We start from the raw sequence: 14,506 nt of genomic DNA on the forward strand, positions 1-14,506 counted from the left end.
TTCTTTCCATTAAAAATAATATAGCTATAAAACCAGGTTCAATCCACCATTTTCTACAGGTAGGCACTTAAAGTTAACCATCGAGAGACGTTAACCACCGAGAGTCGGTTTTTAGACCCGCCCAGTGCACCTAAGCACGCCTACTTTTGGAGCTCTTTAGTATGAAGATAAGAAAAATATACGAAATTACGGAACTGCATACCCTGTTTTATCCTTGTTGTTGGTGTTTCTTGCGCATGCGCACAAAGCACGGTGATAGTTACGGTTACTGACTCAGGAACCTTGTATATTATATACGTTTAATAAACTGGATCCTTGTTGTGTTCAGTTATCGATACACTACGATGGAATTACGGACCAGTTTAACATAAACATGGTTAATAGATAGACAGCTGATAATCATAATTGATTAAGAAATAACCTGGAAGAAGAAATGAGTTAACTATTGATTACAACAGAGACGAAAATGCCATCGTGTTTGTTCTGCTAAAAAAAGCAGGAACATTGGAGTTTATGGTTAGATTTTAAATATTTATTGTCTCCAAACTGGGTAAATTTGATATAGTAACACCCCCCCCCCCTTTTTTTTTAAATAACTCGAGAACCACACATCTCGCTCGCTTAACAAAGTAACAATAAGAAATAATTATTGTTAGTTTCAATAATAATTAATCGTCAAAACTTATCCCCTCCCCGACATCAAAGGAAGTTAAATGTATTATCCCAAAATTAGACCAAATTTTTATGATATAAGGACGTCTTGACAGGCTATTATTTTATTTTGTTTTGTTGGTTTTTTTTTTTTGCTTTGACGTCTTCCTCCTGTATGAAAAAAACCATAATAGACCCCCCCCCCTTTTTCCCCATAATATAGCTTTTTAAGAAGTCATAACTATTTGGACTACCCCTGAATATATTTCAGACAGACTCTTCTCTAAAAAAATGTAAACATGATTTGAGAGAAATCTTTGGAATAGTTTTTTAAATGATTTAATTATTATGTCATGTATATAATTGACATTAACATAGTTATAAACTGAGACTACTAGTATAACACATAGTGTTATAGTAGTCTCAGCTATAAACTTTCCATTGTATTGACCAATATGACTAACTCATATGCTCTTTCCCATAAATGTCACAATATCAATATATTACAGTAAAACTGATAGTTTGATGACATTGTTTAAGACTATTGACCTCAGGTCAGCCTTAACTGAGTTTAAAACTGTAATTTATTCATTAAAACAGTTCAAGACATGTACCTTCTGAAATGTGATTGCATCAAAATTAAACCTAAGGCATAACATACTTAGTGTGCAGGAAGTGCCACCAAATAAATACTGATTTGTAAAATTAGATGATGATATTTGTGAAGTCAAAGATATTATAGCTAGTTATAACTGGTTTTAGATATAAATCTGAGTAAAAGGTTGATTTATATGTGCTCTTTCATGTTTAGATTATAATTTAAATTTAATCTTTTGAAGTTTTTTTTATAATATTAAGACATTTAAAAAATCACAATTATTTATTTATACACAAAAAAATAATTTTTGTCCTTTTTTAGTTGAATGACTGTACACAAACATTATACACACATAATTTTGATAATTCTGTAATGTTTTTTTTCTATAGCCCCAGAATGTGACAAAAGACTTATTAATCCAGATTTACAAAAAATAGAAATAGTTCAGCTACCATAAGACTGCTATGACAAAAATTTTGCAGTTTCCAGAATTTGAGGTAGAGTATAGTTAGGAATAGTTTGATTATGCAGATGCTTAGTTTGCCATAAACAATTATGCCCTTGATACAAAAGCAGAGGAAACAAAAAAGTATGAAAATAGTTGAAAAAAGTAATCATTATTACCTAGTCATATACTGTAAATAGAAAAAGAGAAAAGCACTGGTTATGATTTGGTATTTTTAATAGCATTATCATTTGTCCATAACTTGGAATATATACTGGATTGAGCTTGACATTTATTTAATATCATTGACACATGGTTGCAAGAAATGAAAGATGGTAATTTAAACCTAGCAATTTTATTAAGATTTAAAAAAAAGCTTTTGATTTGGTAGAATATGACTTTCTTTGTTTAAAGCTCGACATGTATGGATTTAGTGAGACTACTGTTAGTTTTTTTAAGTCGTACCTGAATAACAAAAGGTATACATTTGTAATGTTAACTCTGAACAACAACATGTAAAATTTGGTGTTCCCCAATGTTCTATCCTTGTCCTCTATTGTTTGTGCTATTTATAAATGACATTCCCTTATGCATTAAAAATTGTGAAACAGACCTATATCGTTGTATATGCTGATGACACCACTATTCATAAATCAGGGGGAAACATCTAGAAAATATAAATGATGATGTTCAAGAAGATTTATACAGGGTTGAAGAGTGGTGTAAAATGAATAACATGTTCATAGATGCAAATGAAACAAAATGTTTGATTACTGGAACAAAGCAGAAACTATTCAGACTTTTCAACCAAACTTGATAATATATTAAAGTATTACAAAATTCTTCATGTGAAAAAATATTAGTTTCAAAATTGACAGCCCACTAAGTAACTGGAGAAATCAAATTGACCAAGGTTGTGCTAATATATCATCCAGAATATACCATCTTTCTTAAATACATTTTTTTATATAACTGCAAGAAAACATAATACAATGGGTGTTCTGCCCCTAATTGACTACTGTTGTATTATTTGGGATGAATGTAAAAATTGAGGGATAACAAGAATTTTAAAAATCCAAATAAAGGGCAGCATGATAAATTCTAGATGCAGATCCGTTATCCCTCTTGGTATATAGGAGCACTATATTCTATGTTAACCTCCGCCAGTAGGTATAAACAAATACTGTTGATAGACGATATATAGGAGCACTATATTCCATGTTAACCACCGACGGTAGGTATAGACAAATACTGGTGATAGACGGTATAGAGGAGCACTAAATTGTATGTTAACCACCGACGGTAGGTATAGACAAATACTGTTGATAGACGGTATATAGGAGCACTATATTGTATGTTTACTACCGACGGTAGGTATAGACAAATACTGTTGATAGACGGTATATAGGAGCACTATATTGTATGTTAACTACCGACACTAGGTATAGACAAATACTGTTGATAGACAGTATATGGGAGCACAATATGGTATGTTAACCACCGACGGTAGGTATAGACAAATACTGTTGATAGACGGTATATAGAAGCACTATATTGTATGTTAACTACCGACAGTAGGTATAGACAAATACTGTTTATAGACGGTATATGGGAGCATTATATTGTATGTTAACCAACGACGGTAGGTATAGACATATACTGTTGATAGATGGCATATAGGAGCACTATATTGTATGTTAACTACCGACAGTAAGTATAGACAAATACTGTTGATAGACGGTATATGGGAGCACTATATTGTATGTTAACCACCGACGGTAGGTATAGACAAATACTGGTGATATACGGTATATAGGAGCACTATATTGTATGTTAACCACTGACGGTAGGTATAGCCAAATACTGTTGATAGACGGTATATAGGAGCACTATATCTTATGTTAACCACCGACGGTAGGTATAGACAAATACTGGTGATAGACGGTATATAGGAGCCACTACCGACAGTAGGTATAGACAAATACTGTTGATAGACGGTATCAAAGAGCACTATATTGTATGTTAACCAGCGACGGTAGGTATAGACAAATACTGTTGATAAACGGTATATAGGAGCACTATATTGTATGTTAACTACCGACAGTAGGTATAGACAAATACTGTTGATAGATGGTATATAGGAGCACTATATTGTATGTTAACCATCGACGGTAGGTATAGACACATACTGTTGATAGATGGTATATAGGAGCACTATATTGTATGTTAACTACCGACGGTAGGTATAGACAAATACTGTTGATAGACAATATATAGGAGCACTATATTATATGTTAACTACCGACAGTAGGTATAGACACATACTGTTGATACAAGGTATATAGGAGCACTATATTGTATGTTAACTACCGACGGTAGGTATAGACAAATACTGTTGATAGACGGTATATTGGAGCACTATTTTGTATGTTAACCACCGACGGTTGGTATAGACATATACTGTTGATAGATGGTATATAGGAGCACTATATTGTATGTTAACTACCGACCGTAGGTATAGACAAATACTGTTGATAGACGGTTTATGGGAGCACTATATTGTATGTTAACCACCGACGGTACGTATAGACAAATTCTGTTGATAGACGGTATATAGGAGCACTATATTGTATGTTAACCAGCGACGGTAGGTATAGACAAATACTGTTGATAGACGGTATATAGGAGCACTATATTGTATGTGAACTACCGACGGTAGGTATAAACAAATACTGTTGATAGACGGTATATAGGAGCACTATATTGTATGTTAACTACCGACACTAGGTATAGACAAATACTGTTGATAGACGGTATATGGGAGCACTATATTGTATGTTAACCACCGACGGTAGGTATAGACAAATACTGTTGATAGACGGTATATATATAGGAGCACTATATTGTATGTTAACCACCGACGGTAGGTATAGACAAATACTGTTGATAGACGGTTTATGGGAGCACTATATTGTATGTTAACAACCGACGGTAGGTATAGACATATACTGTTGATAGACGGTATATAGAAGCACTATATTGTATGTTAACTACCGACGGTAGGTATAGACATATACTGTTGATAGACAGTACATAGGAGCACTATATTGTACGTTAACCACCGACGGTAGGTATAGACATATACTGTTGATAGACGGTATATGGGAGCACTATATTGTATGTTAACCACTGACGGTAGGTATAGACAAATACTGTTGATCGACGGTATATAGGAGCACTATATTGTATGTTAACTACCGACGGTAGGTATAGACAAATACTGTTGATAGACGGTATTTAGGAGCACTATATTGTATGTTAACTACCGACAGTAGGTATAGACAAATACTGTTGATAGACGGTATATGGGAGCACTATGTTGTATGTTAACCACCGGCGGTAGGTATAGACAAATACTGTTGATAGACGGTATATACATTGTAGGAGCACTATATTGTATGTTAACCACCGACAGTAGGTATAGACAAATACTGTTGATAGACGGTAATAGAAGCACTATATTGTATGTTAAGTACCGACAGTAGGTATAGACAAATACTGTTGATAGACGGTATATAGGAACATTATATTGTATGTTAACCACCGACGGTAGGTATAGACATATACTGTTGATAGATGGTATTTAGGAGCACTATATTGTATGTTAACCACTGACGGTAGGTATAGCCAAATACTGGTTATAGACGGTATATAGGAGCACTATATCTTATGTTAACCACCGACGGTAGGTATAGACAAATACTGGTGATAGACGGTATATAGGAGCAACTACCGACAGTAGGTATAGACAGATACTGTTGATAGACGGTATCAAAGAGCACTATATTGTATGTAAACCAGCGACGGTAGGTATAGACAAATACTGTTGATAAACGGTATATAGGAGCAATATATTGTATGTTAACTACCGACGGTAGGTATAGACAAATACTGTTGATAGACGGTATATAGAAGCACTATATTGTATGTTAACTACCGACAGAAGGTATAGACAAATACTGTTGATAGACGGTATATAGGAGCACTATATTGTATGTTAACAACCGACGGTAGGTATAGACAAATACTGTTGATAGATGGTATATAGGAGCACTATATTGTATGTTAACCACTGACGGTAGGTATAGCCAAATACTGGTTATAGACGGTATATAGGAGCACTATATCTTATGTTAACCACCGACGGTAGGTATAGACAAATACTGGTGATAGACGGTATATAGGAGCAACTACCGACAGTAGGTATAGACAGATACTGTTGATAGACGGTATCAAAGAGCACTATATTGTATGTAAACCAGCGACGGTAGGTATAGACAAATACTGTTGATAAACGGTATATAGGAGCAATATATTGTATGTTAACTACCGACGGTAGGTATAGACAAATACTGTTGATAGACGGTATATAGAAGCACTATATTGTATGTTAACTACCGACAGTAGGTATAGACAAATACTGTTGATAGACGGTATATAGGAGCACTATATTGTATGTTAACAACCGACGGTAGGTATAGACAAATACTGTTGATAGATGGTATATAGGAGCACTAAATTGTATGTTAACTACCGACGGTAGGTATAGACAAATTTGAAATACTGTTGATAGACAGTATATAGGAGCACTATATTGTATGTTAACTACCGACAGTAGGTATAGACAAATACTGTTGATACACGGTATATAGGAGCACTATATTGTATGTTAACTACCGACAGTAGGTATAGACAAATACTGTTGATAGACGGTATATAGGAGCACTATATTGTATGTTGACCACCGACGATAGGTATAGACAAATACTGTTCATAGATGGTATATAGGAGCACTATATTGTATGTTAACTACCGACGGTAGGTATAGTCAACTACTGTTGATAGACAGTATATAGGAGCACTATATTGTATGTTAACTACCGACAGTAAGTATAGACACATACTGTTGATACACGGTATATAGGAGCACTATATTGTATGTTAACTACCGACGGTAGGTATAGACAAATACTGTTGATAGACTGTATATTGGAGCACTATATTGTATGTTAACCACCGACGGTAGGTATAGACATATACTGTTGATAGATGGTATATAGGAGCACTATATTGTATGTTAACTACCGACAGTAGGTATAGACAAATACTGTTGATACACGGTATATAGGAGCACTATATTGTATGTTAACTACCGACGGTAGGTATAGACAAATACTGTTGATAGACGGTTTATGGGAGCACTATATTGTATGTTAACAACCGACGGTAGGTATAGACAAATACTGTTGATAGACGGTTTATGGGAGCACTATATTGTATGTTAACAACCGACGGTAGGTATAGACATATACTGTTGATAGACGGTATAAAGAAGCACTATATTGTATGTTAACTACCGACGGTAGGTATAGACATATACTGTTGATAGACAGTACATAGGAGCACTATATTGTACGTTAACCACCGACGGTAGGTATAGACATATACTGTTGATAGACGGTATATGGGAGCACTATATTGTATGTTAACCACCGACGGTAGGTATAGACAAATACTGTTGATAGACGGTATATATATAGGAGCACTATATTGTATGTTAACCACCGACGGTAGGTATAGACAAATACTGTTGATAGACAGTTTATGGGAGCACTATATTGTATGTTAACAACCGACGGTAGGTATAGACATTTACAGTTGATAGACGGTATATAGAAGCACTATATTGTATGTTAACTACCGACGGTAGGTATAAACATATACTGTTGATAGACAGTACATAGGAGCACTATATTGTACGTTAACCACCGACGGTAGGTATAGACATATACTGTTGATAGACGGTATATGGGAGCACTATATTGTATGTTAACCACTGACGGTAGGTATAGACAAATACTGTTGATCGACGGTATATAGGAGCACTATATTGTATGTTAACTACCGACGGTAGGTATAGACAAATACTGTTGATAGACTGTATATTGGAGCACTATATTGTATGTTAACCACCGACGGTAGGTATAGACATATGCTGTTGATAGATGGTATATAGGAGCACTATATTGTATGTTAACTACCGACAGTAGGTATAGACAAATACTGTTGATACACGGTATATAGGAGCACTATATTGTATGTTAACTACCGACGGTAGGTATAGACAAATACTGTTGATAGACGGTTTATGGTAGCACTATATTGTATGTTAACAACCGACGGTAGGTATAGACAAATACTGTTGATAGACGGTTTATGGGAGCACTATATTGTATGTTAACAACCGACGGTAGGTATAGACATATACTGTTGATAGACGGTATAAAGAAGCACTATATTGTATGTTAACTACCGACGGTAGGTATAGACAAATACTGTTGATAGACGGTATTTAGGAGCACTATATTGTATGTTAACTACCGACAGTAGGTATAGACAAATACTGTTGATAGACGGTATATGGGAGCACTATGTTGTATGTTAACCACCGGCGGTAGGTATAGACAAATACTGTTGATAGACGGTATATACATTGTAGGAGCACTATATTGTATGTTAACTACCGACAGTAGGTATAGACAAATACTGTTGATAGACGGTATATAGAAGCACTATATTGTATGTTAACTACCGACGGTAGGTATAAACATATACTGTTGATAGACAGTACATAGGAGCACTATATTGTACGTTAACCACCGACGGTAGGTATAGACATATACTGTTGATAGACAGTACATAGGAGCACTATATTGTACGTTAACCACCGACGGTAGGTATAGACATATACTGTTGATAGACGGTATATGGGAGCACTATATTGTATGTTAACCACTGACGGTAGGTATAGACAAATACTGTTGATCGACGGTATATAGGAGCACTATATTGTATGTTAACTACCGACGGTAGGTATAGACAAATACTGTTGATAGACGGTATTTAGGAGCACTATATTGTATGTTAACTACCGACAGTAGGTATAGACAAATACTGTTGATAGACGGTATATGGGAGCACTATGTTGTATGTTAACCACCGGCGGTAGGTATAGACAAATACTGTTGATAGACGGTATATACATTGTAGGAGCACTATATTGTATGTTAACCACCGACAGTAGGTATAGACAAATACTGTTGATAGACGGTAATAGAAGCACTGTATTGTATGTTAAGTACCGACAGTAGGTATAGACAAATACTGTTGATAGACGGTATATAGGAACATTATATTGTATGTTAACCACCGACGGTAGGTATAGACATATACTGTTGATAGATGGTATTTAGGAGCACTATATTGTATGTTAACCACTGACGGTAGGTATAGCCAAATACTGGTTATAGACGGTATATAGGAGCACTATATCTTATGTTAACCACCGACGGTAGGTATAGACAAATACTGGTGATAGACGGTATATAGGAGCAACTACCGACAGTAGGTATAGACAGATACTGTTGATAGACGGTATCAAAGAGCACTATATTGTATGTAAACCAGCGACGGTAGGTATAGACAAATACTGTTGATAAACGGTATATAGGAGCAATATATTGTATGTTAACTACCGACGGTAGGTATAGACAAATACTGTTGATAGACGGTATATAGAAGCACTATATTGTATGTTAACTACCGACAGAAGGTATAGACAAATACTGTTGATAGACGGTATATAGGAGCACTATATTGTATGTTAACAACCGACGGTAGGTATAGACAAATACTGTTGATAGATGGTATATAGGAGCACTATATTGTATGTTAACTACTGACGGTAGGTATAGCCAAATACTGGTTATAGACGGTATATAGGAGCACTATATCTTATGTTAACCACCGACGGTAGGTATAGACAAATACTGGTGATAGACGGTATATAGGAGCAACTACCGACAGTAGGTATAGACAGATACTGTTGATAGACGGTATCAAAGAGCACTATATTGTATGTAAACCAGCGACGGTAGGTATAGACAAATACTGTTGATAAACGGTATATAGGAGCAATATATTGTATGTTAACTACCGACGGTAGGTATAGACAAATACTGTTGATAGACGGTATATAGAAGCACTATATTGTATGTTAACTACCGACAGTAGGTATAGACAAATACTGTTGATAGACGGTATATAGGAGCACTATATTGTATGTTAACAACCGACGGTAGGTATAGACAAATACTGTTGATAGATGGTATATAGGAGCACTAAATTGTATGTTAACTACCGACGGTAGGTATAGACAAATTTGAAATACTGTTGATAGACAGTATATAGGAGCACTATATTGTATGTTAACTACCGACAGTAGGTATAGACAAATACTGTTGATACACGGTATATAGGAGCACTATATTGTATGTTAACTACCGACAGTAGGTATAGACAAATACTGTTGATAGACGGTATATAGGAGCACTATATTGTATGTTAACCACCGACGATAGGTATAGACAAATACTGTTCATAGATGGTATATAGGAGCACTATATTGTATGTTAACTACCGACGGTAGGTATAGTCAACTACTGTTGATAGACAGTATATAGGAGCACTATATTGTATGTTAACTACCGACAGTAAGTATAGACACATACTGTTGATACACGGTATATAGGAGCACTATATTGTATGTTAACTACCGACGGTAGGTATAGACAAATACTGTTGATAGACTGTATATTGGAGCACTATATTGTATGTTAACCACCGACGGTAGGTATAGACATATACTGTTGATAGATGGTATATAGGAGCACTATATTGTATGTTAACTACCGACAGTAGGTATAGACAAATACTGTTGATACACGGTATATAGGAGCACTATATTGTATGTTAACTACCGACGGTAGGTATAGACAAATACTGTTGATAGACGGTTTATGGGAGCACTATATTGTATGTTAACAACCGACGGTAGGTATAGACAAATACTGTTGATAGACGGTTTATGGGAGCACTATATTGTATGTTAACAACCGACGGTAGGTATAGACATATACTGTTGATAGACGGTATAAAGAAGCACTATATTGTATGTTAACTACCGACGGTAGGTATAGACATATACTGTTGATAGACAGTACATAGGAGCACTATATTGTACGTTAACCACCGACGGTAGGTATAGACATATACTGTTGATAGACGGTATATGGGAGCACTATATTGTATGTTAACCACCGACGGTAGGTATAGACAAATACTGTTGATAGACGGTATATATATAGGAGCACTATATTGTATGTTAACCACCGACGGTAGGTATAGACAAATACTGTTGATAGACAGTTTATGGGAGCACTATATTGTATGTTAACAACCGACGGTAGGTATAGACATTTACAGTTGATAGACGGTATATAGAAGCACTATATTGTATGTTAACTACCGACGGTAGGTATAAACATATACTGTTGATAGACAGTACATAGGAGCACTATATTGTACGTTAACCACCGACGGTAGGTATAGACATATACTGTTGATAGACGGTATATGGGAGCACTATATTGTATGTTAACCACTGACGGTAGGTATAGACAAATACTGTTGATCGACGGTATATAGGAGCACTATATTGTATGTTAACTACCGACGGTAGGTATAGACAAATACTGTTGATAGACGGTATTTAGGAGCACTATATTGTATGTTAACTACCGACAGTAGGTATAGACAAATACTGTTGATAGACGGTATATGGGAGCACTATGTTGTATGTTAACCACCGGCGGTAGGTATAGACAAATACTGTTGATAGACGGTATATACATTGTAGGAGCACTATATTGTATGTTAACCACCGACGGTAGGTATAGACAAATACTGTTGATAGACGGTAATAGACGCACTATATTGTATGTTAAGTACCGACAGTAGGTATAGACAAATACTGTTGATAGACGGTATATAGGAACATTATATTGTTTGTTAACCACCGACGGTAGGTATAGACATATACTGTTGATAGATGGTATATAGGAGCACTATATTGTATGTTAACCACTGACGGTAGGTATAGCCAAATACTGGTTATAGACGGTATATAGGAGCACTATATCTTATGTTAACCACCGACGGTAGGTATAGACAAATACTGGTGATAGACGGTATATAGGAGCAACTACCGACAGTAGGTATAGACAGATACTGTTGATAGACGGTATCAAAAGCACTATATTGTATGTAAACCAGCGACGGTAGGTATAGACAAATACTGTTGATAAACGGTATATAGGAGCAATATATTGTATGTTAACTACCGACGGTAGGTATAGACAAATACTGTTGATAGACGGTATATAGAAGCACTATATTGTATGTTAACTACCGACAGTAGGTATAGACAAATACTGTTGATAGACGGTATATAGGAGCACTATATTGTATGTTAACAACCGACGGTAGGTATAGACAAATACTGTTGATAGATGGTATATAGGAGCACTAAATTGTATGTTAACTACCGACGGTAGGTATAGACAAATACTGTTGATAGACAGTATATAGGAGCACTATATTGTATGTTAACTACCGACAGTAGGTATAGACAAATACTGTTGATACACGGTATATAGGAGCACTATATTGTATGTAAACTACCGACAGTAGGTATAGACAAATACTGTTGATAGACGGTATATAGGAGCACTATATTGTATGTTAACCACCGACGATAGGTATAGACAAATACTGTTCATAGATGGTATATATAATAGGAGCACTATATTGTATGTTAACTACCGACGGTAGGTATAGTCAAATACTGTTGATAGACAGTATATAGGAGCACTATATTGTATGTTAACTACCGACAGTAAGTATAGACACATACTGTTGATACACGGTATATAGGAGCACTATATTGTATGTTAACTACCGACGGTAGGTATAGACAAATACTGTTGATAGACTGTATATGGGAGCACTATATTGTATGTTAACCACCGACGGTAGGTATAGACATATACTGTTGATAGATGGTATATAGGAGCACTATATTGTATGTTAACTACCGACAGTAGGTATAGACAAATACTGTTGATACACGGTATATAGGAGCACTATATTGTATGTTAACTACCGACGGTAGGTATAGACAAATACTGTTGATAGACGGTATATAGGAGCACTATATTGTATGTTAACCACCGACGGTAGGTATAGACAAATACTGGTGATAGACGGTATATAGGAGCACTTTATTGCATGTTAACCACCGACGGTAGGTATAGACAAATACTGTTGATGGACGGTGCAAAGGAGTACTATATCGTATGTTAACCACCGACGGTAGGTATAGACAAATACTGTTGATAGACGGTATATAGGAGGACTGTATTGTATGTTAACCACCGACGGTAGGTATAGACAAATACTGTTGATATACGGTATATAGGAGTATTGTATTTTATGTCAAACATCGACGATAGGTATGGACAAAATCCGACAAATACTGTATACAGACAGTGTATAGAAGTACTGTATTGTATGGTAAACACTGACGGTTGGTATGGACAATTTCTGTATCATGCATCAATTGTAAATAAAAGTATCATGTGAGTGACACAGGCTCATTGAAGCCTCTAGTTTTAATATTATTAATGTGGAGATCTGGTCTAATTTATCATTTTCTCTATTACATGCATTATAACTGCAACAATTGAATTGAAATAAAAGTATTAATATTTCTATTGTAGGTTATCAAGATTTAGTGTTTCCATACAAGTGACAAAGATTGAACAACAAAAACATCTCAAACTTTACAGGACAGAGTAGACTTTTTTCACTGTGCTTAGTTTTGTTTTTATGTCTAAATTATGATACCTTTGAAAAAACCAATAAAATATGGAATAACATTTATTTCTATCTTATAAAGTGGAGTGAAGAAATAAGGGGTCATTGAAAACATCAGAATATATTGCTATCATATATGCAGATCAGCAGCCCATACATTTGCTATAGCACATAAATATGGGACCAATAATTTCAAGTTGCCTTTTAAAAAAGACCTTATTAATGTTATGCGAGATACCACCAAAGACCACTAGGTGTTGATCAAATGATATTGTAAATAAGAGGGTTGTCCAAAATATTTCCAACAGCTGTTTGATATACACTACCTTAATCAAACCACAATGGTAAAAAAAACAGTTTTGGTCAGTCTTATGATATTCATATGATGAAGACATAATCTTTCAATCAGTTTAATTAAGGTCTGGTTCTGGCATGTCAATAACTGCTAGTAGTCTGTTGTTATTTATGTATTATTGTCATTTTGTTTATTTTCTTTTGTTTCATATTCTGACATCGGACTCGGACTTCTCTTAAACTGAGTTTTACTGTGCGTATTGTTTATTCTACATTGGCTACAGGTATAGGGGAGGGTTGAGATCTCAAAAAACATGTTTAATCCCGCCGCAATTTTGCGCCTGTCCCAAGTTAGGAGCCTCTGACCTTTGTTAGTCTTGTATGATATATAATTTTAGTTTCTTGTGTATAATTCGGAGCTTAGTATGACGTCTATTATCACTGAACTAGTAAACATATTTGTTTAGGGGCCAGCTGACGGACACCTCCGTGTGCGGGAGTTTCTCGCTACATTGAAGATCTATCGGTGGCCTTCGGCTGTTGTCTGCTCTATGGTCGGGTTGTTGTCTCCTTGACACATTCCCCATTTCCATACTCAATTTTATAGTATGATTTACATCTGCAATAATCACGAAACAATCAGAGACAAGTTTGGGTCTAAATCTGTATGTCCCACATAATCA

General features: G+C 35.4%; 1 long non-coding RNA gene across 1 annotated transcript; it reads left to right on the top strand.

The window, feature by feature from the left end:
* The first annotated feature begins 385 nt into the window (after positions 1-385).
* LOC139510589 (uncharacterized) lies at positions 386-13,591 on the top strand. The gene is made up of 3 exons (XR_011661923.1): positions 386-516; positions 1,639-1,746; positions 13,433-13,591. It is a non-coding gene; the product is annotated as an uncharacterized lncRNA (long non-coding RNA).
* The last annotated feature ends 915 nt before the right edge of the window (positions 13,592-14,506 follow it).

Source organism: Mytilus edulis, chromosome 2 (genome assembly GCF_963676685.1).
Source record: "Mytilus edulis chromosome 2, xbMytEdul2.2, whole genome shotgun sequence".
Lineage (NCBI taxonomy): Eukaryota > Metazoa > Mollusca > Bivalvia > Mytilida > Mytilidae > Mytilus > Mytilus edulis.